Consider the following 15,540-nt stretch of genomic DNA (forward strand, 5'->3'; position numbering starts at 1 on the left):
TAAAAAGTATATTAAAAGAAATATGAAAAATATGAAAAGATGAAAAATATATTTAAAGAAAAAAACTTTAGTAATTTTCTCAAATCTGCATTTAAATTCAATAATTTTGAAACATTTCCTTTTTGTCTCTTTCCCTCCATGTCCTTCCCCCACTTAAACATTCTGGACCTGAGACTTTAATCTTCTCCAAAATTAGGGAATTGTAGCAGACTTTGAAGTCCAATATGGCTCTAATTCCTTTAGACCTATGAAATAACTCCCTTACCTTCTCTTTACCTTTTTGGCCTTTAAGATGACTCATACTGAAACTACTTTTTGAACTATTGGGGCTCAAAGTAGTAAATAGCAGAATAAGAAGTCAGGGACAATGAATGTTCTGGATTTGAACTGAAAATTTTAAATTCAAGGCCTACTGTTATCAGTAGAGAAATATTCCCCCGGCCATTTATGTTACTTTTGCTATACTGTATTTTTTCTTAAATTTGGAAAATAGGATTATATGGGTACCAGTCCTTCACAGGAGGTATTAAGGCTCCTGAATTTATTACATAAGTTTATCACAAAATCATAAAGTCGAAAGACTTCAAAAAGTCAGTCATTCTAGCCTTTTTTCCTTTATGAAAATGAAAACACAAACTTTCTAAGACTTGTTGATGTTTTTCAGTTGTGTTGTCCTCTTCATGATCCCATTTGGGGTTTTCTCAGTAAAGAGACTTGAGTAGATTGCCATTTCTCCCCGTCATTTTACAAATGAGGAAATTGAGACAAATGGGGTTAAGTGACTTGCCTAAGATTACATGGCTAATAAGTATCTGAGGCCTGGTTTGAATTCAAGAATATGAATCTTCCTGTCTCTACGGCTCTAGCTAGATGTTTTTCTAAGACAAAGTATATCTATCCCCTTTTGGGATCAGTTAAACTTCTGGATACCACTGTTTATAACCATTCAGCTAAAAATGTCTTCTTTCAACAATACATTTTTGAGAAAACAAAAAAAGAGATTTCCCCTACAAATTATACTTAGAATTTATAGGGACCTTAGAAATTATCTCATTTAATCAACCTCTTTATTTCACAAATGAAGCAGCTTTGGAGGGAAGAGAATAAATATTTATATAGTACTTACTGTTTACCAAGAACAATGATAAGTGCTTTTAGTTTTTTTTTTTAATTTTTTACAAATATTTTATCTTTACAATATCCTAGCTAGATAGAGGTAACAGAGGCAGACAGATGTTAAATGACTAAGTGTCACAAAGTTAGTTCGCATCTGAGATTGTATTTAAATTCAAGTTTTCCTGACTACTGTGTAGCACTATACTGCTTCTAACATATTTGGAAACAATGTGATTCTCTATGCAGGTTTATCATGGCCTAATGACATCTTCCCTGAGTTCACTCTCACATGTCTAATTCAACTGAACCAATACTGAGTTTATCATCTGAATTCATGAGTTCTGCCTCCCTCATGCTCTTTCCACATCTTAAACTTATTGAAAGCCTTCTCTTAATGGTTCAATTCAAGTTCTACTACCTCATGAATCTTTATCTCCCTGCCTACCCCCTCACGGAAAAATGAACTAATTGAAAATGTTCTTTCCTTTATCATTTTTTTCCCTGAACACTTTGTTCGAATTTCTCCCTTTGCCCTACCCTGCTCTCTCTTATACTTATCAGTATACATCTTTATTTTTGACCATCATTTCTCTTTTTATTGACTGACTGTAAACTCCCTAAAGAGTGAAATTATGTCATTTTTAATCTTTCTATTTCTAGCAAATGCTAGCTAGATGTTTTTTTTTTTTTTTGCATTGAACTGCTAAGGTAGCTGAGATCTTCTGATACATTTAAAAATGATTTAATTTACTGGAACTGAGTTTCCAAAATTTTTAGGAACATATTTATTACATAAAGACATAACTACTCTGATTTGCAACATTTCTCAGTTCTGGGAATTTTGCTATCTTCCATCTTTGGAATGCTCTTCTCACCTCTGCCTACTGATTTCCTTGGCTTCCTTTAAGAACCAATTAAAATCTCATTTTTTACAAGAACTCTTTCCCAACCTCTCTTAATTCTAATGCTTTCCCTTTGTCAACTATTTCCTATATATAATTTGTTTGTATATTGTTTTGATATGAATAATTCTCCCAGATCAAAAAAAAAAAAGGCCTCAAATGAATCAAAAGTATAATATCTAACACTATCCTTGACTTCTGGAAAATAACTAAATCCAAAGCTATCACTTAGCATCTCTTGGTTGTCATTTCAAAGCTAGTATGAGGTAAAAAAGTAAATATGAGTTTTAGCCTATTTATACCTTCATTTTTAAGTCCCACCTTCACTTTTAAGTCTCAACTTGTAAGAACTGATGGTCTCTGAATACAGATCGAAGCATATTTTTAAAACCTTATTTTTCTTCGGGGTTTTTTTATTTTGGTCTATGTTTTCTTTCATTACATGACTATTATGGAAATATTTTGCATGACTACACATGTATAATATCAAATCGCTTGTATTCTCTTTGGGAGGGACAAGGGAAGAGGATCTGGAACTTAAAGTTTTAAAAACAAATTTTAAAAATTGTTTTTATAGGAAAAAATTAAGTGCTTAAACATGCTTTAAAAATAAAAGTCCAGGGGCAGCTAGTTGGTGTAGATAGAGCACTAGCCCTGAAATTAGGAGGACCTGAGTTTAAATACGACCTCAGACACTTAACACTTCCTAGCTGTGGAACCCTGGGCAAATCACTTCAACCCCAATTGCCTCAGGAAAAAAAAAAAAAGTCCAAACTTGTGAAAGGTCAAACTTACTCATATGTTACTTTCAGGTGAGGAAGTTATCTGTATTACAAATGAATGAATAAATAAAGGATTTTGAAAGCATTCACTATGTGCTAAATACTGTGCTAAACATTGCAAATATAAATAGAAACATTAGACAGTCCTTGTTCCCAAGGGATTCACTTTCTAATGAGGGAGGTAACACATATGGAAGGTTTCAGCTGTAAGTCAAATGGAAAGACCGAATGGGTCCTTAGGAGATTATAAAAATATTCCCTATAGACTTCTTATAAGAAATTTCCATGGCGCACTTAAATGTGAATGTGCTTTGGATTATACAAATTCAATTTAATTCAATTTAAATCTCCTGGGCATTTTAAGGAACAATATGTAAATGGAATTCACCTGTACCTTTTGACTTTAAGACTATCCCTCAAAGAATTAAACATTGAAGAGGAATAATCATCTCTGATCAGACTTTTGATAAAAAGATTCAAGATTTTAAAAATGCTTTTGATTTATCCTATCAATAAGGATTCTTGATATGTCTGAAAAGGGATGTTTAATCAGGGATTGAGTTTGTTTAAGAACAGTTACATGGCCAAAAAGAAGCCATGGTGGTACAAGGAGAATCTCTATGGTCTAAGACATCTTTCAGGATGAATAGTATGATGGCAGATTATCACTTTAAAAAAAAAACAATAGATAAAACAAAATAATTCTTTAATTTCCTAAGATTTTTTTTCCTAAAAAACTGTCCACTATTAACAAACTGACAAAATAAAAAGAATGAAAGATTTAGAATCAGAAAACTTAGGTTCAAATCCAAGATTACCCACTTATCATCTTTCATTATGAACAAATGATTTAGTCTTTGGGGATCTCAATATTCTCTTGGGGGAAAAGCAAAATTACTCAACTAGGTGACCTCCATAGTCCTTTCTAATTCAAACACTATAATCCTTTGACTATTCTACATGACTCCTAGCAACAGTACCAGCACCAGCATTTTCAAAAAGCCCTTACCAACAAACATGCACTAAAACTCATTAATCTTTTTCATAGGTACACAATAAAAAGTTGGCTTTATTTTTAGAAAAAAAAAATTTCAAAATGTTCATGCCCTTAATCCAAGAGATCCCATTGATGGGCATATTACCTAAAGAGGCTAAAGGTAGGCAGAAAGGTACACCAAAATATTAATACTTTTTTGTGATAGCAAAGAATAAGAAGCGGTATAAATGTCCATCAGTTGAAAAATGGCTTAACAAACTGTGGAGCATAAATGTAATGGAATATATTAGTGTGTAATAAGAAATGACAAATATGAAAAATTTGGAGGTGTTTTGGGAGACATATGAAAACATGCAGAGTAAAATAAGGAAAAACCCCAAAGAAAATAGCATACACAACCACAATAATATTCAATGGAAAGGACAAAAAATGAGATGGAATGACATGTCATTACATTGACAAAGCTTGATCTCAGAGAAGGAGGAATAACTCCCTTTCTTTTTTTTCAGGTATGGAGGACTATGAGTATGAAATGTTGCATTAACTTTCAGACATTGTAGATGTATAGATTGGTTGCTTGGTTGTTTTTACTGAATTTCTCCTTTTCCCCTTATTTGCAAGGAATGCCTAGATGGATAAGGGAGGAGGGAGTATATTAAAAATGAAGGTAATGATAAAGCAAAAGATCAATAAAAGTAAAATTTGTTTGAAAAAGAAAAGAAAGCAGCTTTTAGAAAATTGGAAGGAATCAGGGAAAGCCATTAAGATTTTTCCATGGAGGGAAGTTAGTTGTGCCTGCTCCTGCAGCTGCTCTAAAATCAGAAACAAAATTGTCTGGAGGAAAAATAATCTAATTTGGTCTTACTGTTCTGCAAACAAGAAAATTTTTATACACAACATGATTCCTTATTTAAAAAACTTGAATTTTTGCATTTTTTAAGAGACTACATATAAAAGTTCAAATTGCATAAATAGAAAATCCTGTGGAGATGGATTATGTATTACGCTAAGTATGAAGGAAATAGTTTTATGGGGAATATAAAACTAAAATTTGAATATTTATTCTGGTAATCCTAATAACATTATTTGACATAAATATATAAAGATTCTCTCTTTCCCTTCTCTCTCTCTCTCTCTCTCTCTCTCTCTCTCTATATATATATATATACACACACACATATACAAATATACACATACATGTGTATATATATATATATACATACACAAACATGCCAAATTTATATATATATATATATATATATATATATATATATATATATATATATATACATGTGGATTTAAATTTCATTTGAATAAGCATTCCTTTTAAAAATTTTAAAATTATGGATGAAGCTTTGTGTATTTAGATAGAAGGGATGGGACATGAGAAGTCTTCAGACTCATGATTTTGTTAGAGAACTTCCAGTATGGAAAATATCTTCTTCAATGATGAAGTGAAACACTATTGTCCTGTAAACAAAAAGGTGAATATGAAAAATTCAGAGAAACTTAGGAGACTTGTATATACTAATGCCAGAAATGGGAGGAAAATGTACACAGAGATTAAAACAATTTAAATTTATTTTAAACAAGTTGTGAGAACTCTGAATGTATCATGAGTTACACAGCAAAAACATGTAGGTCATCACTTTATGAAAGCGGGAAGCCTCCATCTTATAGAATGTGAACACTAACTTTTCTAGTTAAGGTGCAATTCTAATTTGCTCCAAGAGATTTGGCTTAACTCATTTAGTTCTAACAGTATAGGTATAAAATTGTGGTTCTTTGTTAGATGTTTTATACAAAGCCAGATACACTATTTTTCTATGGCGGGATTTGCATTCCATGAGATGGAGGTTTCTTTCATATTTTTTTGTAAAATGATACATCATGGCTTTGCCATATAATTATGGTACATATATCTAGGTGGTGAAGCAGCAAAGTAGATAAAATGCTAGATCTAGATTCAGGAAGACTAGAATTCAATCAAGCCTCAAATATGAACTAGCTGTGTGACCCTGGCCACACTTCAATATCCTTAAGTTCTTCATCTATAAAATGGACATAATAATAGCACATACTTATCAAATGGTTGAGAAAATATAAAATGAGATAGTTTTTGAAAAATGCTGAGCATAGTGCCATGCATATAATAGACACCTAAGAAATTTTTGTTCCCTTCCCTTTTGAGAACAAAACAAAAAAAAAAAAAATAAGAAAAGGAATTCCATATGTTGTCAGTGTCCATTCCTTCCCACTTCCTGCCCCTTCAATTTCTTCAGCCTATTATGAAGTTAGGATGTGTCAATCATCTCCCTAAAGAGATCAAAATTCCTTGACTTGCTGCCACCTATTAATCATATCAAAGAGTTGGTGGCCAATTTTATTTGTTGATAAGCAGACACAAGACATACATGACAGTGTAAGGAGAGATGGGCAGGGTCAAGGGGACTGAAATGGAAAGTAAATAAACATCAAGAATATTGGCCACTGTGACTACAGAAGTGGGTGAAGGTATGGGGAGAGGGTTTGAGTTCTTTCTGTCCCTACTTAAACAGTTCTGGGAATAGAATAGAGTCAATAAAAGGGTTCCATCATTTCAGAGTTCACTGAATCCCACCAAAATGATGTAGAGGGGAACAGGGAAGCAGTGTCAGAAAATCAGATTCAGCTTGATGCTACTAGTAGTATTTCCTCCTATAGGGACAAATATAGATAATAATTCCCTTCTGGTTTCTTCCTGTGTGCTTAGAATAGTGCCTAATATGTAGTAAGTACTTAATAAATATTGATTGATTGATCGATTGACTGTGGAAGTCTCTGAAGTTTCCAAAAGATGTCCACAAATTGGTGAATTCTGGGAGAGAATCCGTTCAAATCTCTAATCTTTCCTAGTACAATAGCCATTTATGGGCTGAATCCCAATAGTGATTTACAAATTGGCCTTGATCCCTTCTTCTCACCAAGGTTGATTTGCCCCTCTTTATGCAATCTACTAAACCACATAATTCTCTCTCTCTCTCTCTCTCTCTCTCTCTCTCTCTCTCTCTCTCTCTGTGTGTCACACACACACACACACACACACACACACACACACACACACACACATCTCTACAAGTACAGGAAGTATCTTTAATTAATACCATTGTCATTGAAATCAAACTTTGTGTGAAAATCCCACTGATTTAGCCCATGGCAGCTCATGGCATTCACCAGCCTCAGCTTCCATAGGCAAGGATTACAACAGTGTGCCACGCCTCTCAGCCAAGATCTATATATTTTAATTCCATTTTTTTTAACTTGTAACTGTTTGCCAGTCATTTGGTTCTGGCCTTCATCAAGATTGTCCTAAAATATTGTAATGGCCTCCTAATTCATCTGCCTGCTTCCAGTCCCACTCTTCTCAGATACATCCTGCTGCTAAAATAATCTTCCTAAGGCATAGGTATGACTGTGTGCTTAAAAATCTTCTCTGTCTCCTGTTGCCTCTAAGATGAAATAAAACTTCTCAGTTTGACATTCAAGGTTCCAAATGAAAATTACTTGGCTCCAGCCTTATTTCATATTACTTTCCTTTACCAGCTCTATATTTCAGACAAGCTGGACTATTAGCTGGTCCCTGATTTTCATACTTGTTCACGAGTCTGCAAGCATCTTCACAGTTGCTTACTTTGTATAGAACATTTTCTCTTCTTTTGTCCAACTTTCAAAATTCTAATTGTCCTTCAAGGCACAAGTCAGATACCTACTTGGTGAAAATTATTCTTTGATTTAGTTATTCCTCTCTAACTTCTCAAATCATCTTTTATACATGTGATACTCTCTGGGAGACTGTAAGAGTTTTGAAGACAGGAACAATGTTATTTTTGTCTATGTCTAGCACGGACACTAGCACATAGTGAGCACTTCATAAATATTTATCAAATTTGAATCTAGGCCAGTTCTCTGACTTGAAGTATATTTAGTACTAAATTATTCCTGACAAATAAAAATCTATTCAAAGACCTTCAGGTAAAAAAATTCCAAAACCATTCTCATATTATTAATTTTTTTTCCTTGCCTTCTCTCCTCATATTAACATTTGAGTAGTTGGGTTCTTCTTTATTCCCCCTAAAAAAGATCTTGGGAAATTCCATATTAAGATTGTTTCTTTTGGGGCTGTTTGTGTGTATGTATGTATGTATGTATGTATGTATCTGTGACTGGGGAAGAAGGTACCATTAATAATTATGACAAGGTTAGTTCAGTCTTCAAATACCTCACAATGCTAGATCATAGATAGCCCTTATCCACCCACTTTTAGCTTCTCCCTCGCTTTCTCTCTTTGTACTAAAAGGATTTGAATATTAGCTCTCTCCAAAACAAAACAAAACAACAAAAACCATACACACACACACACACACACACACACACACACACACACAACCTTTTGAAGGATAAATTAGCATGTACATTATTTTCTACTTGTAGAGAAAAATTATCCTAGCAACAGTCCCTAGATCAACTGTCATCCAATAAGGATGGCTGGATCATGTGTATGCCTCTAAAGAGAGACTTAAAACTATGTCAGACTTTCACAGATGCTTACTTTTGTTTTCTAAACAATATATTCCTAGAACATGCACTAGAAAATATACCAAGAAAGAGGGGACTTGGAGAGCCTTTTGAAAAAATAAAATATGAAAGAAGTCAGTTGCTCCTCTAAGAAGTGTTTTTAATTTCATTGCCATAATCATATCATGTACATTAACCCCATTATAAACCATGTAATACTGATCTGCTATGCATTGTTGTCTGGGATACAGGAAGTATCTTTAATGCCATTTTTAATTCCTCAATTATCCCATAAGGTAGATATAACATGGGATTATCTCTATTTTACAGAAGCAAGGTAAAATGACTTTTCCTGTTATTGGTACAGTTGGGCCTTAGTCAACATCTTTTACTTTAATTGAGGATTTCTTAACCTTCTCAGTGTCATGGATCCCTTTGGCAATCTGGTACACATGCTTTCTCAGAATAATATTTTTAAAGACATAAAACAGAATACCTAGAATTACACAGGAAACAAATTATATTAAAATACAGTTATTTTTGAAAATGAAATTTCACAAATCCTGGGTCAAAAACTTCTGTTAGAAAAACTCCAGGTTCTAAGGCATATGAGTAGCTGCTTCAGAGCCCACCTAAATAGATAAATGGTAGAGTTAAAAACAGTAGAGGCTTTCAATGAATGATGACTTTTTAGTTTGCTTGCTTGCATTTTAATTTTTGTATTACTCAGAAATTGATAATTTTAGTAACTTAGAGGAGGATGTTTCCTAGAGCAATATGGGTTCTTAAGAGTCTTGCCCAAGTTTTCACATCTAGGTTCTAGACTTAGGATCTAGGTCTTCCTATAAAGTGAAATATTTGTAAAAGACTTAGCATTATGTCTAGCACATAGTATGTATTTAATAAATGCTCATTTCCTTTCTTCCTCATTTCAAGGCCAGCTCTTGATCCACTATGCCAGTCAAAAAAATATTAATTCCCCCCCCCTTTTTTTTTGCTTCCTTTTAGGTTTTTAGATCACGGTACCTCATTGGTGTTCAACTGATGATCATAGCTTTTAAAAAAAGGTTAGGTAGAAAATATCCTTCTATACTATATAGTCTCCCTCTCCATATTACAATAAATAAAATAGGTATGATAGAGTATTAAGATAATGGACCTCATTTTTACTCCTAAAGAATATGTAACCAAATGAAAAAGAAGGCTTGAGTTAAAACACACACACACACACACACACACACACACACACATACACACAGAGAGAGAGAGAGAGAGAGAGAGAGAGAGAGAGAGAGAGAGAGAGAGAAAAAGAGAGAGAGAGAGGAAAAGTTTGTGTTCTTCAAGATTTTAGGGAGCTATATAAGGAATAGGTAATTATGTGAAATGACAAAGTCTCTAAATGAGAAAAACTCAGAAATCTATAGGCTGTATGTTAAAAAGAAAATGATTTGGCTCCAAAAAGTCCCATGAATCAATGTTCAGCTTTAGCAAACTGGAAAAAAAAAACACAGGGAAAAATTAAACTTATTCAAGTTTGTTGGAGGAATCATTTTTTCTAAATAGAAATTAAGGCTCCTGCCTTGGGAATAGAGACTAGGGAAACACAACAGGCAGAGGGGAGTGGAGAAAAGAAATGAGGGGAGATGACAGAAATAAAGGAGAGGAGTCATGAAAAGTTTAAAGGGGAAGAGAAAGAAGGGGAAATAGGAGATAAGATTTGGGAAGGTGAGAAAACAAGGAAAGGGAAAAGAAAGGAGGGAAGAAAAGGAGAGAAAGAGAGAAAAGAAGGAAAGAAGGTAGGAGTAGGGAAGAAAGGCCCTTAAGAGAGAAGAAGAAATTAGAGCTAAGGCAGAAAAAAGTGGGGGAAAGGAGTGAAGAAGAAGAAGAAGGTAGAATAAAGAAGGAAAGAGAGGAAAAGAAGCAAGGGAAGGGGCACAAGGAAGCAAACAGGAGAGGCTAAAGAAAAAGGAGGAAATAAGAAGGGGAAGAGAGAAAGGAAGGTAAATAAAGTCAGCCCTGCTTATGATAACTGACATTCAACAGTCATAGTTTGTAGAATGTTTTTATCTAAGGATGAAGATAACTTGGAAAGCATCACTTCAAAATGAAGATGTCTGAGACACATGCAAAGTGTGGCAGAGCACCTGGAAGTTCCCCCCAAAATTGTACCATCCACAAAAGTTTGGGGTTTTTTTGCTAGGCAATTGGAATTAAGTGACTTGTCCAAGATCACATAGCTAGAAAGTGTTAAGTGTCTGACACTAAATTTGAACTCAGGTCTTCCTGACTTCACTGGCCCATCTAGCTGTCCCATTATCAACAGAAGTAAACTACATACCTCTAATACAATCTTCAGGCAGGACGGTAATAATATAAATTGTATGGCTGGTTTATAGGAAGGAATATCATCCCCAGGGAATTGAGCCAGGCTCATCTAAAATCAAATTAGTTTTATGAGAGTGGCAGAATTTGGAAATTAGAATTGCAATATCAAAGCAAATAATAAGAATCCATGTGATATATTTTTATATGAAGACAACGGATATTATTCAGGGAGAATTTATCAATACCTATCAATGTTTTCCATGATCATTTTGAAAATGGACATCTTGGTCAGGAAAGCTCTAGATCAATCTAATGTCTAGAGAATTGATTCCTTTAGTCCTTAAGGGCTTTCTTCCCATGTTATCTTTCACTGAGTCAATGCCCATCCAAATTTCCACTTGAGGAGTTCTAACACCTGTCATTATGCTAGGGCCCATGATCTCAGATTACATCTCTACCTGGCCCTAACTTTGCTGATGCCCTTTCCCACAATTTTTAAACTCCCTTTTTAGGTGTTGTCTTCCCCCACTAGAATGTAAATTTTTGAACTTTATCGGAGTGCACTCTACTCTTGCCCTGTGAAACACACCATTTCTGCCAATCTACTAAGTTGTCTTAGGCTGAAAAATTGTTTCACCTTGTCCTTTTGTGGAGAGAGCCACAGATAGTGGGGAACCCTGGATGAGGTATAAGACCCTTTAATCCATAAAAGGAATCATGGTTTGGCTCCCCATTCCCCTTAGGGGCGTGTAATCTTGAGAAGTCATGGGGCATGACAACCTGTGCTGTAATTAAAGCAGAGTTATGCTAAAGTGGCAAGGAACCATCAGCCCACAATAGCAAGTTATTCATGTGGTCCCACAGGCCCAGTATCCTTGCTGAATGTGCTTTAGTTATTTAAGTGTATTAGGGTATACAAGGCTGAGAAAATTTTGGATAAATGGACTCCTGTTTGACCATCCTGTCTTGTCACTCCTCACCCATGATCAGCATTTGGGCTGGTTCCTGAAATCCTCTAGTGAGCAGGCCCAGACACTTTTGTAGTTTTTACTGTTCCAGAATTCACTTTGAGGCATTATTTAATTTTTTTAGAAGAAAATTTGAGAGAGATCAAGTGAATCCCTGCTTTTTCTTTGCTATCTTGACTCTACCCCACCAGAGTGATTTTCTTAAAGTAACAAACTAATTTTCTGCTCAATAAACTCCAGTAGCTCCCCATCACCTCTGGAATCAGGTTTGGCATTCAACTCCTCCATAAATTCAACCTCCCTATGCACCATCTTTCTTATCTTTTTACCCTTATACCATCATCCCCACCCTCACCCCATATACTATTTGATCCATTGGTATGGATCTTCCTTGTTCTTTCGTGACTACTATATTACATCTTTTGAGTCTGAACATTTTTTGTGGTTTTGCCTAGAATTGGAATTCTTTCCCTTCTCATGTTTACCTCCTGGATTTCCTGGATTCTTTTGAGTCCTACCTAAACTCTTACCTTTTATATGAAGCCTCCCCTAATCCTTAATTCTAGTGCCTACTCTATTAATTCTTTTCTCTTTATTCTGTTTATTATCTATTCCAATAGAATATGAGCTCCTTATAGGTAGAGACTATCTTTTGCATTTCTTTCTAGCCTGAGAACTTAGCGCAGTGCTTGACACATAGTTCAAAACCATTCTCAAGATGCTTAATAGATGTGTGACCCTGGGCAAGTCACTTAACCTGCCTGCCTTAATCCACTGGAGAAGGAAATGACAAACCACTTCAGCCGCTTTGTCAAGAAAACCCAAATGCTCTATTAGCATGCTATGGTCCACAGGGTCACAAAAAGTCAGATACAATTGAGCAACAACAACAATAACAATAAAACTATCAAGGATTATATTTTAGATCTGCAAAAATAAATAAAAGCAATATTTGTCTGAAAAATAAAAGGTCAACAATCTCAATAAAAAAAAAAATCAAAGGAAGTGGGCCTAGCAGTACCAGATCTCAAACTATACTAAAAAAGCAGTAATTATCAGAATCATTGGGACCTAGTTAAAGAATAAGAAAGATGATTGGTGGAATGGATTAGTAACAAAATATATAAGCAAATCAACATAGTAGCTTAGTGAACAGTAAATTGAAAGACACCAACTATTAGAGAAAGGATTACCATTTGACAAAAATGACTGAAAAAATGGAAAACTGTTTCACAGAAATTAGACTTAGACATCACACCATATACTAAAATAAGTCCTTGGATGCATGAAATGACTTGGATTTAACAGGTTATATCTTAAGCAAAATAGAAGAGCAAGGAAAGAAATACCTATCAAGACTGATTAAAGAGTTTATGAACAAACAGAGAAAGAGAAGGTAAAGAAGAGAAAATCAACAATCTTGATTACATGAAATTGAAAAGTTTTGCACGCACATTTAATATAAAAAAATTGAAGGGAAATAGTTAATTGAGAAGAGAGAGAGAGAGTGAGTGTGTGTGTGTGTGTGTGTGTGTGTGTGTGTGAACTTTCTCTAGTTTCCAGGTTATACAAAGAATTGATTCAAATATATACAAATAATTGTGTTTTGTTGTAGCCTTTCCCTAATGGTTCAAAAGTATAAATACATAATTCTCAAAGGAAGAAATCCAATCTTTCAATAATTACTTGAAAATTACTTGAAGAAAAAAAGGTCCAAATTATTAATGACACAAAAAATAGATCAACTCAGATATCCTATCTCATACTAAAAGATTAATTAAGGGAAAGACTGCAAAAAAAATGAACTCATTGATATTTATGAATTGGCAAGCTATGAATAGGTTCAGTCATTCTCAAAAGCAAATTGAACTATCTCTCCCCAAATCACTAAACTGTGTATAACCTTTAATCAGCAACACTACTACTACAACTCTACCCCAAAGAGATAAAAGATCTAAGGAAAAAAAAAGCATGTTTTCAAAACATTTGATGTAGCTCTTTTTGTGGTAGCAAAGACCTAAAATCAAAGAGAAGTGCCTATTAATTGGGAAACAGTTAAAAGATATGCCTTACCTATCAACACTCCACAGAAATAAAGGGGACCAAACAATTGGAGTAATATCTACTACATGTGGATGGATCATGCCAATATAATAAATTCACATTATTTTATACATTTAGGCAATATTTTATAGGACTGTATAAAACAGTATCAAAATACATAGAACTTAGAAAGAGGTCTTGCATAATAATTAGAAGTAGAAATTAGGGAATAGCATGATCAGTCTTCAATTATTATATATGACAATAGTTAACAAAGCTACTTGGTATTGATTGTTTTTTGAAAAGCAACAAACATAGATTTATATAAACTATATCAAGCAACTAAAAATAACCCAATGCTTGATAAATTTGAGAACATAAATTACTGGGGAAAGACTTAAGAACTTTAAGGAAAACTGCAATATAGTAATAAGTTTAAATCAGCATATCATATATTATCCTACAATAAACTTCAAATGGATTCATATCAAGAAAATTAAAAAAAATACAGCAAGAAATAGCTTTTACAGTGATGGATAATGGCAGATTCTTAAACAATGGATAGATTTATTATAAAATATAAAAATAATTTTACTATATAAAATTAAAGTGCTTTTACTATATAAATAATAATATATAAAATATATAATAATATAAAATAATATATAAAATATATAAAATAAATAAATATATAATTTACTATATAAAATTCAAAGTGCTTTTGCCTGAACAAAATTAGTTCAAATTGAATAAGAGAAATTTTTGCATCATATGTCACTGATAAAAAATTAGATATCCAAAATATTTTAGGAATTGATATAAATCTATAAAACCAAGAGCTATCCCCTGATAGATAAGTTCTCAATATATATGAACAAAATGTTTCCAATAAATTATAAGTGAATCATATGAAAACAGGCTACAAGTCCCTAACAGTAAGAGAATGCAAGTTAAAACAACTTATGTTTTACCTCACACCTTGCAAATTGGTAGATGACCATAAATGGGAACAATCAATATTGGAATGACTGTGAATATTGCCATATTAATACAATGCTGGTAGAATTGTTAATTAGTCCAATTGTATTGTATTATATGATTGTAAGTATCAATTTAGAATTATGCAAAAAAGTGACCCAGTGATTCCACTATTAGGTACGCTTACCATGAAGGTCAAAGACAGAACAGTACAATATCTACAAAAAATATTCACAGCAATTTTTTAGGATGACAAAGAGCTAAAGTGGGTAGATTCAACTGATTGGGTAGTAGTTGAAAATAACTATGGTACCCAGCTTTTTTTTGGAATAAGAATTCACAGTTTGACAAAATCTGCTGGGAAATTGGAAATTAGATGGCAGAAACTAGGCATTGACTCACACAACACTGTACACCAAGATAAGGTCAAAATGGGTTCATGACTTAGGCATCAAGAATCAGATTATAAATAAATAAGAACATAGGATAGTTTACCTTTCAGACCTGTGGAGGAGGAAAGGATTTTTGACTAAAGAAGGAATAGATATCATTATTGATCACAAAATAGAAAATTTTGACTATATCAAATTGAAAAGTTTTTGTACAAACAAAACTAAAGCAGACAAGATTAGAAGGGAAGCAATAAAATGGGAAAACATTTTTACAGTCAAAGGTTCTGATAAAGGCCTCATTTCCAAAATATAGAGAATTGATTCTAATTTATAAGAAATCAAACCACTCTCCAACTGATCAATGGTCAAAGGATATGAACAGACAATTCTCAGATGAAGAAATTTAAACTATTTCTAGACATATGAAAAGATGCTCCAAGTTATGATTAATCAGAGAAATGCATATTAAGACAACTCTGAGAT

General features: G+C 33.5%; 1 protein-coding gene across 1 annotated transcript in view; it reads right to left on the minus strand.

The window, feature by feature from the left end:
* The window catches only part of PDE10A (phosphodiesterase 10A), an 815,835-nt gene that overhangs the window by 406,293 nt on the left and 394,002 nt on the right, over positions 1-15,540 (minus strand). The gene's annotated exons all lie outside the window — the stretch shown is intronic.

The sequence above is a fragment of the Antechinus flavipes genome, chromosome 4, assembly GCF_016432865.1.
Source record: "Antechinus flavipes isolate AdamAnt ecotype Samford, QLD, Australia chromosome 4, AdamAnt_v2, whole genome shotgun sequence".
NCBI classification, from domain to species: domain Eukaryota; kingdom Metazoa; phylum Chordata; class Mammalia; order Dasyuromorphia; family Dasyuridae; genus Antechinus; species Antechinus flavipes.